At 48.1% G+C, this 17,006-nt stretch overlaps 2 long non-coding RNA genes across 3 annotated transcripts; both read right to left on the bottom strand.

The window, feature by feature from the left end:
- Positions 1–1,110: 1,110 nt before the first annotated feature.
- LOC136004076 (uncharacterized) lies at positions 1,111–3,568 on the bottom strand. Its single transcript, XR_010608225.1, has 3 exons — positions 2,572–3,568; positions 2,283–2,344; positions 1,111–1,460 (listed from the first exon to the last, which is right to left on the bottom strand). It is a non-coding gene; the product is annotated as an uncharacterized LOC136004076 (long non-coding RNA).
- Positions 3,569–3,607: 39 nt separating this feature from the next.
- LOC136004075 (uncharacterized) lies at positions 3,608–16,220 on the bottom strand. Of its 2 annotated transcripts, none has more exons than XR_010608223.1 (6): positions 16,103–16,220; positions 8,405–8,567; positions 7,968–8,120; positions 6,688–6,798; positions 5,507–5,622; positions 3,608–5,067 (listed from the first exon to the last, which is right to left on the bottom strand). It is a non-coding gene; the product is annotated as an uncharacterized LOC136004075 (long non-coding RNA). The 2 variants fall into 2 exon arrangements; XR_010608224.1 differs by lacking the exon at positions 16,103–16,220 and adding an exon at positions 9,172–9,218.
- Positions 16,221–17,006: the final 786 nt, after the last annotated feature.

Here is a 17,006-nt window from a genome sequence, read left to right as displayed (position 1 = left end):
GGACAGTTGTGGCTTTGGGTGGTCACTTGGGTGTCACTGGGTGTGCAGTTGTGGGTCTGGGGAGTCATATGGGCATCACTTGGGGGTGGCTGTGGTTCTTGGCAGGTCACTCAAGGGCCACTTGGGGGCAGTTGTGTATCTGGAGTGTCACTCAGGGGTCAGCTGGAGGGTAGTTGTGGGTCTGGGGTGTCACATGCGAGGCAGGTGTGGGTCTGGGAGTTCACTTGGGGGGAAGCTGTGGGTTTGGGATGTCCCCTGGGTGTCTCTTGGGGGGGAATTTGTGGGTCTGGGTGGTCACTTGAGGGTCACTTGGGGGGCAGATGTGGGGCACGGGGCCACTTGGGGCTATTTATGGGTTTGGGGAGTTCACTTAGGGGCATTTGGGGGCAATTGTGCTTCTGGGCAGGTCTCTTTGGTGGCAGTTGTGGGTGTGGGGGTCACTTGGGGGCAGTTCTGGGTCTGGGGATGACTGGGGAGTCACTGGGGGGCAGTTTTGGGTGTAGGGTGTCACTCGGGAGGCAGTTCTGTCTCTATGGGTGTCACTTGGGTTGTAGATTTGGGTCACTTTGGGGGCAATTGTGGGTCTGTGGAGTCACTCGGGGGTCATTTGAGGGGGCAGTTGCTGGTCTGGGGTGTCACTTGGGGTCACTGTGGGGCAGTTGTGGATTTGCGGAGTCATTGGGGGTTGATTCGGAGAAAATTCCAGGAACAAACTCGGCAACAAAGTTGAAATTGGCAAGCAGCTATTCTTTATTGCGGTGCTGGGAGACAGTGCTGCCTGTGGGCATGGAGTCTGTTCAAAGAAGGAAAGGGCAGGGAAGAATTATGACAGGCTCCTCCAAGGATATCCACTGCATTTCTCATAGAAATCTCCCCAGCTGAAATGCATTTCCTTTCTCTGATTTGTGCTGGCTGAGTGTGCTGTGAGGAGCAGGACCTCTGTCCATGTGCTGCCCTGGCGTCAGCTTTGCTCTGAAGCAGTGCTTTGCCCAGCTCTGATTGTCAGAAGGGACGTCTGATGAAATCCCACTTGATCGTAAAGTTCAGTACTGGCGCTCATGACTCGGTTGAGTCTGGGCGGCACAAGACATGCTCAGTATGGCCTCAGAATCATTTTGACTGTGTTATTTATTTACCGGCATAACACTGCTGAGGGTTTTTATTTGGGGTGTAAACAATTCTTTGTATGACCGAAAACCTGAAGAGTATCGAGGCAGGGAGAAGTTCTCAGCTCTTTGTAGCTCAGGGCAGAGCCAGGAGAGCTGCAGCCTCCATCGGTCCTTCCCCATGTGCCCTGTGCTTACCCTTGCGCTTGATATGAATGACCCCCTTTGAAGATTGAAGAATGCGGCATGAGCATGCATAAAGCCTCTCAGACTTTGAGGAGCGCGACCTTTTGTCTTTTGTGCATGATCTTCTGGTTGGCAATTGATATGTTTTGCTATTCAGGGATGATGACTCTAGATACATTTGAATAAAGAAAGAAATTAAAATTCAGTAACCTCCTCAGTGTCAGTGCACCTCTGCTGAAGACTCTCTAATACTGCTAGCATTACTGTGAGGTTAAGCTGGTAGTTTTGTTTTACTGTGTTTCGGCTTTGTTATCTAGCTCTGGAACTGGACCAACCTACGCTCATTACTGCCTTTTTCTTATCTGTCTAGGTTTCACCCTTCAGCAGGGAGTATAGATGCTCATTCAGAAAAGCTTATCCAATAGGTGCCAGCATAATTAATAAATCTTTTCTGCTTTTCACTAAGAACTGTAATCATGAATTCATGCCTTAAAAAGCACCATCCTTCAGCTAGGAGACACACTGCCTTCCTGCAGCGTCATTTCTCAGCTGAGACAGAGTTTGATCTAAAACTCAAGATTTTGTAGAATCATGATGACCTCGAAAGGAGGATTGAAAGGGGACTCTCAGGCTTTCCCAGAGCACACAGAGCATTTCCCAGTCTGGAATATAGGAAACGCTGGACCGAGACCCTGCAGCAAAAGAGAGGCAGAGCAGCACTGCTGGGCTGAAGCTAAGGCCTGCCCTAGGCAGAAGTTGGAAAGGAGCAGAGAACAACACAACCTCCTTGTACAGGGGATGCCCTGCTTTGCAAGGACAGCAGTGGCAAAGCCCCAGTCCCTGCCCACAGGGTTCCCGGGAGGGAAACCCAAGTCCCAGCGTGACCATGTCACCTCAGTCAGCACAGAGCCTCTTCCCACATCCCTCCTCGCATGCAGCACTCACTGCAGTGGCCAAAAAGCCAGGGCAAGAGCCAGGCAAAACACTCACCTGCCAGCGAGCGCACGGCAATCCTTGCCAGCATCATGGGCAGCACCACATTTGCTGCATCTCTGCAGAAAAGAATCCACAGTGTCTGCAACCAGACTGAATTTAACTCCCCCAAACACCTTCCAAGCAAAAAGCTACCTTCACGGAGGAGTTGCAAACAGTTTTTGGCTTGGAAAGTGGTTCTGGGAGACATGGAGTTCAAAGCGTTCAAAGCTCCCCAGGTGTCAGACCAAGAGCACCTTCAAGCTCTCTGGCTGTGGAGGAGGAATGTTTCTATCTCATCACTCACCCACAACGTGCATCTTGGTGTCTCCAAGACACCAAGATGGGAACCACCAGAGGATCTGCTCTTGCCTCTTCCACCGGTAGCTTGTGCTCCAAGGGACAGCTGTCTTCTCCCAGTGCCTCTGCTAAATGGTTCCTTGGGGTTATGTGGCCTTGCACGCCTGAACACGGAGCGTTCCAGAATCAGCCACCCCTGTGGTCCCATGTCTCCAAGGTCATTGTGATGCATGAGCTCTGACTGGGTCCGTCGGGTGCTCTGGAGGTGCAGCAGGCATTCTCTGGGATTCTCTAGGGGTATCCCCAGGATGCTCAGGGACTCCTAAGGATGTTCTGGGGGTGCTTTATGGGTCATAGCATCCAAACTGGGGTTATTATACTCCAATTTTGCCACGAGCAGGGAGCATTTTGTCAATCCTGACACTTATTAAAAAGAATTTCTCTCCTTCTCATCAAATCACAGGTTAGTGTTGGAAAGGACCTTAAGATCATCTAGTTCCAACTCTCATGCCATGGGTTAATCTCTATTAAATCAGTGGTAAATCCGGGCAGAGCTGCCTCTCTGCAGGCCCTCAACCAGGAAAAAGCTGCTGCCAGATGGATTTCATTCTGGGCAGCCTGTGACTGTGTCCCACCACACTTACAGGGAAGAGCTTCCTCCTAAGGTCTCATTCACCCCCCTCTGTCAACTTAAAAGCCATTCCCACTTGTCTGATCACTACATGCCCTTCTAAAGAATCCTCCTCCAGGTTTCTTTAGGCATCAAACAGATATTTGGAGGCAAACTCATTCTCTAAGTCATCATCTAAATTATCATTTTTATCATCTTCAAATCATTGTGAATTAACAGTTGAATTGAAAGTTAATTATTGCTAAATCACCATTGGATTCCCATTTGATTTTAATTCAGTCCCTGATTAGTTACCATTGGTCATTAACAAGGCCCTTTCAGTTATCCCCACAAGGATGACTTCTCTGAAACATTCTCCTGTGAAGCACGGTGAGGCACAGCTCCAAGTCCCTTTAGTCCCTTTCCCTTTAGGTGTGCAGCAGCAGATTCAGCAAGTACCCACGCTCCCCACTGAGGGTCATGGCAGATGAAGGAAGCCCAGCATACCCGGCTGGGTACAAAGAGACCTGCAGAGAAGGTTCCCGACAGCAGGACAGCTCCTGGCACAGGGACTATCCCAGCTCCAGGTCCAGTCTGCACCGGATGCCCTGTGCTTCCTGCCCTTGGAGGCAGGGTCACAGCGGGGCCCTTTGTGACCCGGTCTGTGACACTCCCCGGTGTGGTCACGTCTCTTGTGCTGCCCTTCCCTCCCCCTGCCCGCATCCCTCCATCCTGCAGGGGGGCACAGAGACCCCGCAGCCGCCCCAGGGGGAAGCTGGGGGCAGTCACCCGGGAGGCCCAGATCCCTGCTCAGGGCAGGTTGGGTATCGGTTGATGTGTGGTAAGCAACTGTATTCTCTCCCCTTGTTATTCACCTTAGCATTATTATTATTGGTGGCAGCAGTAGTGGTTTTGTGTTATACATTGGCTACTGGACTGTTCTTATCTCAACCCCTGGGAGTTACATTCTTTCCATTCTCCTCCCCTTTCCTCCAGGAGCCAAGGGGGGGAATAGAAAGGAGAGTGAGTGAGCGGCTGCTTGATTCTGAGCTACCAGCTGTCCTAAACCATGACAGAAATTTTAGCTAAAGTCCCCAGGTCCCAGTGGCACGTTTGAAACCTCTGGTGTTATTAGGACATTGCTAGTGCTCTGCCGCAGTACTGACTGGCATCTCTCCCTTATTTCAGGAGGAAGGTAAAGGCAAGAGAGACAGAGCTAAGGGGCAGATAAAATACATCCTTCAAGGGGTTTTAGAAGTCCACTCAAAGAAAAAATCTAGTCTGTGATGGAAACTGGAGTGACATGCCCACTCCATGTGGCAGGGCAAGCTCATGGCTGGAGCTGAGCTGGCACTGGAATTGGTTCCAAGTCTAGAACCATTCTAGCCCCATCCAGACATTGCTGGATGCCCCTACTCTGTCCCCTGATCCCCAGTGCACGAGAAAGGTCTGATCCAGGGTCTGCTTATACCTTCCCAACAGCTCGTCATGTGTGAGCAAGTGTCAGCTTTCAATAGCTGAGCTAGTGGAGAGGCAAAGATGTGCTCCTTGGCCTCCCTCTGCTCAGCTTTGGGCCAAGGCAGGAGAGCAGGCCTGCTGTTCTGTGGCTGGTCACTGCGCTAATGTGGTCGTGTGTTCTCAGAAGCCCCAACAGAAAGTAGGGAGGATGGTAAAACTGAAAGGAAAAACAGGTGGAAAACAGAAAGGCTGGTAGTTGCAAAGCAGAGGAGGATAGGTGGGCAGGCTGCCTTACCTTTCCTGGGCGCTAGTCTGCTGGCCCTGGCTTCCCTGTTTTGTCTAATCCAAGGCTGCTTTTGGTTCCACCCTGTACATGGGAGCTCCTTTATTGCATACGTCCAGTTCCACCTTGGGGAATGCAGCAGGACCTGTTGTCTGTAAGAGTCCCAGGGAGGTTGCTGGGTACACAAGTGTTCTGCTGACAGGCAGGCTACTCCACAAAATGATCACACTTGTGGTTTAAACAAAGTCACCCATAAATCATACAGTCGCTCTCTCACTCCCCCCACTTCTTGCCCTCCCCCTGCTCCCAGAGGGACAGAGAGAATAGAAAAGAATGCAGCTCCCACGGGTTGAGATAAGAACAGTTTAGTAAATAAGGTATAACACAAATCACTATTGCTACCACCAATAATAACAATGATAAGGAAATAACAAGAGGAAAGAATACAACACCTCAACAGCAGCCAACCAATAACTCACCCCACTCCCCCCAGCCAAGCACCCACCGATAACTCCTCCAACCCTGCATTCCAAGCCCTTCCAGGTAAATCCCCGTTACATCCTGGGCATGACGTGCTGTGGTATGGAATACCTCTTTGGCTAGTTTGGGTAAGGTGTCCTGTCTCTGCTTCCTCCTGGCTTTCCCTCTTCCCTGGCAGAGCATGAGGCTCAGAAAGTCCTTGGCCAGACCAAACATTTGAGCAGCAACTAAAAACATGGGGGTTATCAACAACGTTCCCAAGCCAAAACATCAAAACACAGTGCTTCACTAGCTACTAAGAAGGAGAAAAATGACTGCTACAGCTGAACCCAGGACATTAGGCCATAGTGCTTGCCCATCACAAATCCATGGATGTTGGTGCCAATTAATTTTCAACTATGTTACAGCTCCCTCAGCAGATCCAGCATCAATACCTGCAGATGCTTCTATAGACTAGCGTCAGTTTGCTTAGTCACTGCACTCACACAAAAAAGCAAGTCAGGTATTAGCAAGGAAAATCGTTCTTATTGCCCTGAAGGTGCCCGAGCACAGTCACTGTAACTCACAAGCGAGATCCCACCACAGCTGAGAATCACGAGTCTGCTCTTTTGATGTTTGCCACCAAATAGTTCAGGGCTCCCTTTGCACCAGCATCAGGAATGCCAGGAAACACCCAGTTGGGGGCAGTGTCTGTAATCTTCCTACTGTGGACATGCAGTGTCAGTTGGCTCCTTCTCACACCTCTTCCCCTGATTGGAAGTGTGGAGGACAGCCCCTATGTGATTCCCCATGCCCTTAAGCAGGGAGTATTCTGGAGGGTAGATTTTGGCTACTTAAGCCCACCAGCTCTTTTGGATCGCTGACTAATGCTGTGCTTGAGCATTCTGTGCATCTCCCCACTGCCCCAGTCTTGCCAGCCCATCTATGCCAAGCACTCACAATCAACGGAGGGAAGCAGAGTAATGAGGACCTATTTAATAAACCTATAATGCTCAATAATGGTAAGACCATAATGATAAAATCACAGAATACCTCCATACTGAACACAAGTGCATGTCCTGCCTTTCAGACTGCTACCTCCTGTGATTTTCAAGATGCCTTCCTGAGGTTATGTGGTTTACCTTTAATGCTTATTTCTAGTCAAGGTGGTTTGAATTCTACTAACCCTTAAAGCTCTCACAATGTAATCAGAGAAACACAAGCTGGATCAAACTAGTTTTAACGAAGTCACCTTTTAGAAACATGCATGCCAGGAGGTAAACTGCTCTTTTGTTAGATTTATTCTCAATTACCTTTAAGCAGATGTTGGTTTGGTGTGCACCTGTGCAGCTGTTGGTGACTGCATCCACTGCAATGGGTGTATTTACTGGTAGCAGATGTCTGCATTCAAGACATGGTGCCATCTGAAGAAAAAACCACATCACACCATGTCATTAAGGCTAACAAGAGGTTTTCAGTATTTTCCTGGTTAGAGACTGCAGCAGCAAAGTCACAAAGTCACAAAACTGAGACACAGCAGCTGATAGTTGTAGCTGCTGGTACTGATCTTTACAGCTCAATTGTAATTGAGAAAATAGGAAAACAAGTGGGAAGAGTGAGTTAACTGACAACTAAACTAGGCCAGAAAGGTACTAAGTTAGTTTTCAGGAAAATTAAAAAGCCAGAGGGAAGACACAGGCATCACTGGAAATACTTGGAGCTCTTACATATATGCCCACACCTGTCACCGTGCAAGTTTTGAGGCATGATGGACCTTCTACACCTATGACACAAGCAGTAGCTCCTAACTAACTGCACTAGATAGCACTGGAACAAGATGCGTGCGCAGATCCTAAAGATGCGGTGGTTGTTTTTGCAGGTCAAAGAGGAACCTGAATTTGGTCATGTTTCCTGACACTGGAGAAGAAAACACAACTCAGTTTTCCAGTCTTACCCTTACTAACATATATGGCAGCTGAAGGGTTCTGTGGTTCATTTTGCCCATCATTTAAGAATTACATTCAGTGCTAAAGGTATTGAACAAAATCACAGAATCCCAGACTAGTTTGTGTTGGAAAGGACCTTAAAGCTTATCCAGTTCCAACCCTTGCCACGGGCAGGGACACCTTCCACTAGAGCTGCTTGCTCCAAGCCCCTGTGTCCAACCTGGCCTTCAACACTGCTAGGGATGGGGCAGCCACAGCTTCTCTGGGTACCCTCTGCCAGCGCCTCAGCACCCTCACAGGGAAGAACTTCTGCCTAAGAGCTCATCTCAATCTCCCCTCTCATAGATTAAAGACATTCCCTTTGTCCTGTCCCTACAGGCCCTTGTCCAAAGCCCCTCTCCAGGTTTCTCATCGCGTCTTTAGGCCCTGGGAGCTGCTCTAAGCTCTCCCCTTAAGAAGCCTTCTCTTCTCCAGGCTGAACTAACTCAGCTCGCTCAGCCTCAGATGTTTATCTCCTGGACTGGGGGTGAAGGCCAATGATCCACAGAGGATGTGGATGAGAAATTAATAAAATATACTACTCCTACACTGCTTTTTGCAGTCTCGAGGCTTAATGTTCCACATGAACACATAAGTGAAGTTTTTACCTGGATTCAAATCTCTTACTCAGACCTGAGTTCATTTCTATAAGAGTATTTGTGGCTGCTTCATGCTTATCCTTGCCTGGAAGAGGGATTCCAAATGGGATCGATCACCTGAGCAACTGGGACAGAGCCAGCCACCACTTTCTCCACTGTGCTCTGGAAAGAAGAAAAGCAAAAAGGCAGACAATAATGTTTCTGAACAGAAGAATGCATTGAGAGGTAAGGTCTTTGAATGGTATTCCTGTCTTCATTTGTTTCTCTTACAAGAGAGAACACCAGATTCTTTAAAGTGTTATTCGTCATGGCATGGTTTTCATATTGGAAATGATCAAGATCCTAACAACCATCCCAATTCCAATTTATGCTCCTGTTGCACAACTGTGAACAAAGCTTGACATGAGCACATCTGCTTTCATGACACTTTGACCTTCCTCACTTACCTCTGGCTCCCATGTGCTAAGCGGAAACAGCTTTAGCATCACACATCAATGCTTCGTGGTACGACGCAGTCCCAGGGAAGCCTCTCCACCCGAATGGCACATTGGAGCCAGCCTCTTGTTTCATTGCAGCCATCGGAATAGATGCAAGATGTCCTGCAAAGGGCTAAAGCAAGACAGCCATTGCTTAAACTTAACTCAGCTTCTCTATGCATTAAGAATATGCCTATCAAACAGGTGCCAAACGTGACTTTTCATCATTTCCATAGTCATTATCGTGTCACACAATTCAAGAATGACGAATTTCATTTGGATACAATTTTACAACGCACAAAGATGTACTCCACATCTCGGGAACGGAACCTCAGGGCCAGGAAACCAGTCTGCACCGCAACCGTTTCCTTCTGTCACCAACCCTTTAATCCTCCACGCACATCTTTTACACTGCTCACCTCCGCAGACAGCGCTGCTCCAGCACGACGGGGGCTCCTTAGCCCAGCCCTGCTGGGACAGAATGGGCCCGCCGCCATCCCCAGCATGCGCAGCGTGGGCTCCAGCCCTGCCTGCACTTCCCCTGCTGTGTCAGGCCCCGCTTCCCGTGCGCCCCTGGCACAGCCCAGCCCACCTCACCCTACTGCACACGTGCTGTGCCCCCTGCCCACCCCGCTCCACGCCGCCCCACTGCCCTGACCCCCCCTCTGCATCCCTGCTCCCGACCCCCTGCCCCCCGGCTGCAGCCCAGCCCAGCCCCTGCCTTTCCCACTCAATACCTGCCAAAGCCCTGCTCGTCACGCTCACCCCGCTCCTGCCCGGCTCCCGCCCGCTCCAATCTACTCCGATACCGGCTCCACCCCGCTCCATCCCGGCTCCACCCCGCCCTTTCCTTTTCTCGAAGGCGAAGGTTCCTGCCCCGAAACCCCAAGCGCTGGAGCTCACCCACGTCTGCCCCGGGAGCAGGGTCAGGCCCCACAGCTCTGCTCCTGCCAGCGCTGCCGAGCCCTGCACTCACATGATGGTGCCATCAGAGCGCCCCACAAGCAGCAGCACGGGCTGGGCCATTGCTCTGGCTCCGGCAGAGGCACAAGTGCCTTTGGAAGCTGCCAGCGAACAACAAGAGCTGAGAAGCGGCTGCAGAAGGGCTCTGCTGTGGGGCTGAAAGCCAAGGGTGGTGCAGGGGAAAGGAGAGACTGCAGAGCCTCAGCCCTTGAAAGATCTCTCTCGCCATCTTCAGCACAAAGTAATCTTTGCAAGGGTGACACACACTGCTGTCTCTCCTCACTTTCCTACATCAAAGTGTATTTGAATCCAACATCTCCGGTGCCTGGTCTCGGCTGAGCGCAGCAGAGTAAAGATCGAATATTTGAACTCTGCTCCCACAGGGAAAGAGCCCGGTTTGAAAGTTGTTGGTGTGTATCTTCAGCACACAGTGAGCTTTGCAAGGGTGACACACACATTGCTGTCTCTCCTCACTTTCCTACCTCAAAGTGCATTTGAATCCAAATATTCCTGTGCCTGCTCTCGGCTGATCACAGCAGAGTAAACCAGGAGCGTTTGAACTCTGCTCCCAGAGCCAAAGAGGCAGGAGTGTGTTGCAGCAAGGAGGAATCAACACGACCATTCTGATCAATAACCACGATTAGTTTATTGGGCTTCTACCTTCGGTTAATGTAACACTGAATATGCAAATACTAGGCACTTCATTGGTTCTGGCACAAGTAAGGCATTGCCTATGCTTATTATTTTTACAGTTAAACTGTGTCCTCTTATCGTCTGTATTTTTACATGTTTATCTTGTTTATTATTTAGTGTCCTTGTCTGTAATTGGCCAGAGCATGGCGCTTCCCTCCAGATGTCCCTCAGTTCCTCATTATCTGGTGCTAGTAAGTCTGCACCATCCTCTAAACAAATGTTCTATTTCAGCTCGTTGATGGGAACGTGACCTTTCTGTGTTAGACACTTCTTCACAATTCCCCCTTTTTCTTTATGAAGGAATAAGGACTGAGTCAGTAGTCATTGTAAATATGCAGAACAACATTGCAAAGCACAATAAAGCTACAAGCTCCCTATAATTATGAGCCCTCTAATGGCGAAGAAGCTTGTAAAACAAACGTATATGCAACTCTATGAAGTGAACCTCTATTTTCAAATAACTCGAGTAATTCAAAATCTGTACTTCTAAAATTAGCTAAATATTTCAGAAGCGCTATAAACGGATTACATAAAAGTTATTTTGACAGACTATACAAGAAGTCTTTGTTTCAGCCAACTCTGGAGAAGGTGCCTTATAGACTGGCAACCACCACAATATAATTCTACTGTAGGGTCACGCTGATGACAAAAACTACAGAGTTATCGAAGCACTTGTTGTATCACCAATCTCAGTTGTACCACTATTTGCCTGTGGCCATGGATCGGATCTAGGAGTGCGACCGTGCTCAACGAAAGCTCTGTGTTGATTAAGGAGTTAAGTTCTTCTATTAGTGGCTGTAGCGCTCGGCGCAAGCAACGCTCCTCCCGGGCTTGCGAGTCAGGGTCCATTCACTAGCTCGGAGACGCCGTCACTGGAGTTTCTGCAGCAGCCGGTCTTAGTCACTTGGATGGTACCAACAAGGGTCTTGCGGGAGCAGAAACACAGGCGTAACCACGGCCCAGACATATTATTTCTGCCGGTCCCTGCCACAAATCTGTATTAGGATCTCGATAGTACGCCTTAAAAGAAGGCTTTATCTTCTGCGCTTCTGTTTGTACAAAGTGCTTAACAACCGCTGGAGTTTGTTCATCACCAAAGATGCATAAATAATTTAACGTAATTTCACCCATATAATCAGCATCGATGACACCTGGAAAAATGAATAGTCCTTTCAACGCAGATGATGATCTCCCAGGTAGCAAGGCTCCTATAGGCTTATTATTTAAAGTCAGAGGACCATACATTCCGGTAGAGAGCAATGACACGGTCTTATCATATAAGGTAGTATCTGCTGCGGTTGCCAAGTCCATTCCGAGGCTGCCGGTGGTGGCTGGTTGCAGAGCGATGGAGTTTGATTTGCTGCGTACACACGTTGAGGCGCGGGGGCTGTAGGACCCATACTTGGAATCATCATGCGACGGGTCTTAGCTCTCCGCTGCCTGTTTCCCAACCGGTTCTGTTTGCGTCGACATGTAGCAGCACAATGGTTATCCATTTGACAATTAGGGCACCAAACCGAGTGGTGGCAATCCTTTCTAATGAGCCCATTTTGACCACATCTAAAACATCGAGGATCCTTGACCATACCGGTGGCTTGCAAAGGTGCCAAGGCCGCTAGTACTTGCTACTGACTTTCTTCTTTTTTTTTTTTTTTGCCTGATGCCCCATAGGTACCCATGTCATATGTTCTAACAGTAAAATACCATGCATTTATTCTGGAGTACCTAACTTCTTTAAAGCATCAGCTACCATATTCACAAAGGTACTGAAGGGCTCGTCCTTTTTCTGTGTCACTTTCATGTAGGCAGGAGCTGCAGTAGTATCTTTAATCTGTGATAGAGCTCGCAAGGCTAGTCTCATAGATTCTTTTAACAATTCTGAACCTAGCTGGACTTGAGCCTCCTTAGTGGAGAACTGCCCAATTCCCATCAGGTGTTGTAATTGCACCCCAACCAGGGGATCTCGCTTGCCTCGCTGAACTGCTACCGCCTCTAGACAAGGTTCCTACCGATACATGTTCCATAACAACAACTGCGAAGGGCTGAGGATTAATTTCACAATACTTTCAATATCCTCGGATAACAGCAAATCTGTTCCCCAAATATATGACAACATTTGCCTAGTGGGTTCAGACTGAATGACTGTAGAAGAAACCGTTTGCCTTAACTGAGAGAGCAATTTCCAATTTAAGGGAGACATTTCAGCATTTACTGCCTGACCTTGAGGGTTAAACTGGTACTTAACAGGAAAGGCGAGAATCTTTTCCTGCAACGCCTGCGAACAATCAAAATCATTGTTTGACAGAGCCTCTCTCTGAATAGATTTCCAGTCTATCACCTGGATTCACATTTGTCTACCCATGCTCTGCAACTTTACCTTTTTTTTTCTTTTTTTTCTGAAGTTGTTCACCCTGCTTTGCACGGCTACAAACAGCAGACTGCTCGGCAGTAGCTACAGCTGCCTGCCTGCTTCAGCAGCAACCATAAATACCTGCCAGCAGCCTCACTTTTGCATTAACCCTTTCTTGCCTGAAATGTTAAACCGCTACCTGTTAAAAACTTCTACATGAACACAATAACAAAAAAAATACATAGAACACCATCTGCCCTCATCTCACACACACACATACGTACGCATATGGGATCCCACAAGCACACTTCACACATCTTTTGGAACAATATTTGAAACACAAAATCCAGACAATCATTACTCGCACTACAAAGTCCCACGTACAGAACGTGGCACAAGGACTCTCTGAAGGTTATCAGGAAACCAGCTCCAACAAGCATCATCGCAGTGTGAGGTGGCAGGCTCAGCCCTAGCAAGCGTCCCCGCAGAGTCTCTGCCTCCCTCACATCGCATGAGGCTTGGGCTTTTATACTGATCAAAATGCACACTCATTCTGACACAGGTGGCCAGCCTACGTCAGAAGAAGTGGCCAGCAATATCTACAAAGTTTTCAGCATCAATAGAATCATAGACATATTTGCCAACTTCTAGTACATGAGTATCACAGGCAGACTGTATCAAATGAGTTGTATATGGGACCCCAAGTCCACTGTCCGCCACAGTCCCCCCGATATCCCTGATAAGGTCATACGAGAGACGTTCCCACAGCGGGTCATGATCCAACACATACATCATAGGGAAAGCACACAATACATCTGCATCCCACACCCATCTCGCTCCTCCCTTTACAGCTGCCCATTTATCATGAGGATCTGGAGGATATAAATTAGGCTTCTTTTCCGGCTCCATGTCAAAAGGATCATCCAGGTCAGCATCAGAATTAACAGGCGTCAGAACGTCAGGAGCAGCAACAGCAGCCTGATGAGCTCACACAGGCTCCTTCTTGGGGTCAATAGGGCCCAGGTCAAAAAGACTGTCTTCATCTCTGTCCTCAGGCTTTGCAGCTGCGGCGGCAACTGGCAGAGACTCAGGGGTGGCCAGGGGTGAGTGGGGACACTGGGTTCTACGATCTCACTTTTTTACTTTAACGTCTCTAAAATAGTTCTCCAAATGACTAACTAATGTTTCACAGTGTCACTGCCTTTTGTGGCTGCATCCCACAACTTATCTCGTGCACCATTCCAAAAAGAGACCTCAGATACAGTAGACTCATCAGACTCTGGATAATGAGTCTCCGACCATTTCAACTTTAAATTTAAATCTGTCTCTTTAAAGGTTGCTCCCTTCACGTTAAGGACTGAAAACATCCATAAAACAAAGACTTCTACCTTAGCGATTTTTCCCAAGTGCCAAGCTCAAAGGCTTCTCCAACCCCCAGGATTAAGTCCTTTTCCTTAATCCAGAGCAACAATCTTTTCAGCATAGCTTCATCATACGATATCCTTCTTGCAGAGAGGATATGTCTTAAGAGTTGAAGTACTGCATAATTATGTAGGCAATTAATAACTGTCCTCCAGTCTTTAGCACATTTTCCCCCCCCCTGCTTTTTATCATCAATCACTCTATTCCAAAGCTCATCCCCAAACTTCCTCCATTCGTTTAGATCAAATACATCGTTAGGATCTCGGAAACAACCTAACTCTCTCGCGTATTCTGTCAGAGTCTTTAATCCCTTTGTTCAGTCCAATTCCTTATTATTCCTTAATTATTCCAATTCCTTTGAGAAGGCTGCGTGGGGACCTAATAGCAGCCTTCCAGTATCTGAAGGGGGCCTATAGGGATGCTGGGGATGGACTCTTCGTCAGGGACTGTAGTGACAGGTCAAGGGGTAACGAGTTAAAACTTAAACGGGGGAAGTTTAAATTGGATATAAGGAAGAAAGTCTTTCCTGTTAGGGTGGTGAAACACTGGAATCGGTTGCCCAGGCAGGTTGTGAGGCGGTGTTCAAGGCCAGGTTGGATGAAGCCTTGGGTGGGATGGTGTTATGTGAGATGTCCCTGCCCATGGCAGGGGGGTTGGAACTAGATGATCTTGAGGTCCTTTCCAACCCTAACTCTTCTATGATTCTATGATTATCCACTCCCTGCTTCTCTAAGAACCATTTAAATAAATCATAGGCTGTCTCTCTACCCATTATTACTCAATTATTACTCAACTTTTTCTCAACTCATAAGACGTTGGCGCCAGTGCAGCTCACCAGGAGGCAGAGGAAATGCGGGCGGCGAGCCAAGTAAAATCTTGCTCAGGCTCTCGGAACCGACGCTGCCAGCAGCGAAGCGTTCTTTGCCTTCCGAAGGCTGCATTCTTTGGAGCTTTCCCAATCCCTGTTGTCTTCCCAGCCTTTAAAGGTACCTGGGTTCCTGTTCCAATCGCTCCACTCCCCTCTTATTCAAGCTGTCTTCGCTCAGTCAAGCAACAGCAAGAGGGTCCCTGTTCGGGCGACAATTTGTTGCAGCAGGGAGGAATCAACACGACCATTGTGATCAATAAGCACGATTCGTTTATTGGGCTTCTACCTTCAGTTAATACAACAGTGAATATGCAAATACTAGGCACTTGATTGGTTCTGGCACAAATAAGGCATTGCGTATGCTCATTATTTTTACAGTTAAACTCTGTACTCTTATATTCTTTATTTTTATGTGCTTATCTTGTTTATTATTTAGTGTCCTTGTCTGTAATTGGCCAGACCATGGCGCTTCCCTCCAGATGTCCCTCAGTTCCTCATTATCTGGTGCTAGTAAGTCTGCACCATTCTCTAAACAAAGGTTCTATTTCAGCTCCTTGATGGGAACGTGACCTTTAACTGTTAGCCACTTCTCCACAGGAGTGAAAGATGCTGCTGGGCATCCTCAGCAGAGAGTGAGATTTGCAAGGGTGACAAACACATTGCTGTCTCTCCTCACTTTCCTACCTCAGAGTGCATTTGAATCCAAATTCTCCCGTGCCTGCTCTCGGCTGAGCACAGCAGAGTAAAGCACGAACGTCTGAACTCTGCTCCAAGAGCCAAAGAGGCTGGAGTGAAAGATATCTCTCGCAATCTACAGCACCCACTGAGCTTTGCCAGGGTGACACACACATTGCTATCTCTCCTCACTTTCCTACCTCAATGCGCATTTGAATCCAGAATCTCCGCTGCCTGCTCTCGGCTGAGCACAGCAGAGTAAAGCATGAACATTTGAACTCTGCTCCCACAGGAAAAGAGCCAGGAGTGAAAGATGTCTCTCGCCATCTTCAGCACCCAGTGAACTTTGCAAGGGTGACGCACACATTGCTGTCTCTCCTAACTATCCTACCTCAAAGTGCATTTGAATCCACCATATCCGGTGCCTATTCCTGGCTGAGAACAGCAGAGTAAAGCACGAACATTTGAACTCTGCTCCCACAGGAAAATAGCCGGATTTGAAAGTTGATGCTGGGCATCATCAGCACACATTGAGCTTTGCAAGGGTGGCACACTCACAGCAGAGTAAAGCATGAACATTTGAACTGTGTTCCCACAGGAAAAGAGCCAGGAGTGAAAGATATCTCTTGCCCACTTCAACACCCAGTGAACTTTGCAAGGGTGACACACACATTGCTGTCTCTCCTCCGTTTCCTACCTCAAAGTGCATTTGAATCCGACATCTCCGGTGTCTGCTCTCGGCTGAGCACAGCAGAGTAGATTACAAAAGTTTGGACTCTACCCCCAGAGCTGAAGATTCAGGAGTGAATGATGTTTCTGTATGTCTTCAGCACACAGTGAGCTTTGCAACCGTGACACAGTGCTTTCCCTCCTCAGTTTCCTAGTGCATTAAAATTCATCATTGCTGGTTCCTGCTCTCTGCTGAGCACAGCAGAGTAAAGTACGAACGTTTGACCTCTGATCCCACAGGAAAAGAGCCAGGTTTGAATGTTGTTCCTGGGCATGGTCAACACACAGTGAGCTTTGCAAGGGTGACACACACAGTACAGTCTCTCCTCACTTTCCTACCTCAAAATACATTTGAATCCATCATCTCCGGTGCCTGCTCTCTGCTGAGCAGAGTTAATTCTGCCATGGTTTCCACCTTCATAGATGGTGTTTTTGGGGGAGATGATATAAAACAAAATTGTCGAATTTTTGACGGGGCAGGGATGATTGTTTTTAAAAAAGAATGGGAATATAATTGTATAGGGCAATTAGCTCAAGTAACTGGGGTGGATCATCCGCTACAGGGCTCTAGCCTGCAGCGATTAATGGGTACATATCCAGCAATGATGACCCTTCAGGTGCAGGCCCCGGGCCTGCGGCCTTATGAAGTAATGACAACTACCCGTGCAGCTGGAAAAGCTACTCGTGAAGCTTTTAGAGTCGTTGTCAAGCCATTGTCATGGTCTACAATAAAACAAAATGAAAGTGAGTGTTTTACACAATTTGTAGATCGCGTCCAGGCGACGATCGATTCTTCGTCCCTGCCTGTGGAAGCGAAAGGTGTGGTTGTTGCAGAATGCTTAGGTCAGCAATGTAATTAGACAACCAAAGAA

The sequence above is a fragment of the Lathamus discolor genome, chromosome 24 (assembly GCF_037157495.1).
Source record: "Lathamus discolor isolate bLatDis1 chromosome 24, bLatDis1.hap1, whole genome shotgun sequence".
Taxonomy (NCBI): domain Eukaryota; kingdom Metazoa; phylum Chordata; class Aves; order Psittaciformes; family Psittacidae; genus Lathamus; species Lathamus discolor.
Note: the sequence above shows the minus strand (reverse complement) of the source record. Positions and strands in the feature narration are given on the sequence as shown.